The sequence below is a fragment of the Halyomorpha halys genome, unplaced genomic scaffold (genome assembly GCF_000696795.3).
Source record: "Halyomorpha halys isolate HHAL.00 unplaced genomic scaffold, Hhal_1.1 Scaffold182.1, whole genome shotgun sequence".
NCBI classification, from domain to species: domain Eukaryota; kingdom Metazoa; phylum Arthropoda; class Insecta; order Hemiptera; family Pentatomidae; genus Halyomorpha; species Halyomorpha halys.
Window position 1 is genome coordinate 172,640 of NW_027113601.1, and position 517 is coordinate 173,156.

Below are 517 nucleotides of genomic sequence, written 5' to 3' on the forward strand. Positions count from 1 at the left end.
GTACAACATTTTTCCAGCCCTTGATGCAATTATATCTGCATAATGATTATGATATTTTATAATAATCTTCCATTATAATTTTTTTTTCGGCCAAGACTCCCATTGGAGTCCTATACTGCCTAACCATGGTTGGGGGTCGAAGTTCTTCATTTTGTGGGACCGCCACTCAATGAAAAAAGTCAAAAAGTCCCAGGCGGGATTCGAACCGGCACCATCAATAGACATCAAATTGGTAAGACTGTGTCTTAACCATTGAGCTATGGGCGGTCTATTTTAAATTTTGATAGATTTCTTATTATATTCAATTTTCGGTTTAGAACGTTAAATCTCAAATATTGGAGGAATTAATTATTTTTAGGGATTATATTAATTTTTTTATTCAAGGGTTACATATAAAGATTAGGTAATTATCAGGTATTGAAAATATTAAACCAAAAAAATAGGAAAAAAACGAGTAAAGATTTTTAAATTAGTTTTTTATAGCCTGTAAATTAACTGTTAGTGCAGGAGATACATA